Here is a 376-nt window from a genome sequence, read left to right as displayed (position 1 = left end):
TAAAATGGCCTTCCCACTCGCACTTCGGGCAGCAAGCTCAGAGCCTCCTGTAGCCCAGCGAGGCACCAAGCCCCCGTCCTTACCCAACTTGCAGCCAAGAGGTGGAGCCAGACATTAACCAAAGAATTGCAAAAATAAATGTAAAACAATGACTCAACAGTGCCATTGGATTATACAACTGATTTGTTATGAGGAAATAAAGGACACTGGATGAGCCCACAATAAGAAGATGTGACCTGGTTGGGGAAGTCAAGAAGGGCTTCCTGGAGGAGGTGGTGCTTGAACTGAGACCTGAAGGAAGAGTAAACAGTAAGGAGGTGAAGAGAGAAGGTGAGTGTTCTAGGCAGAAGGACCAGCATCTCCAGGATCCCCAGGG

Source organism: Galeopterus variegatus, unplaced genomic scaffold (genome assembly GCF_000696425.1).
Source record: "Galeopterus variegatus unplaced genomic scaffold, G_variegatus-3.0.2 Scaffold5695, whole genome shotgun sequence".
NCBI lineage: Eukaryota > Metazoa > Chordata > Mammalia > Dermoptera > Cynocephalidae > Galeopterus > Galeopterus variegatus.
Note: the sequence above shows the minus strand (reverse complement) of the source record.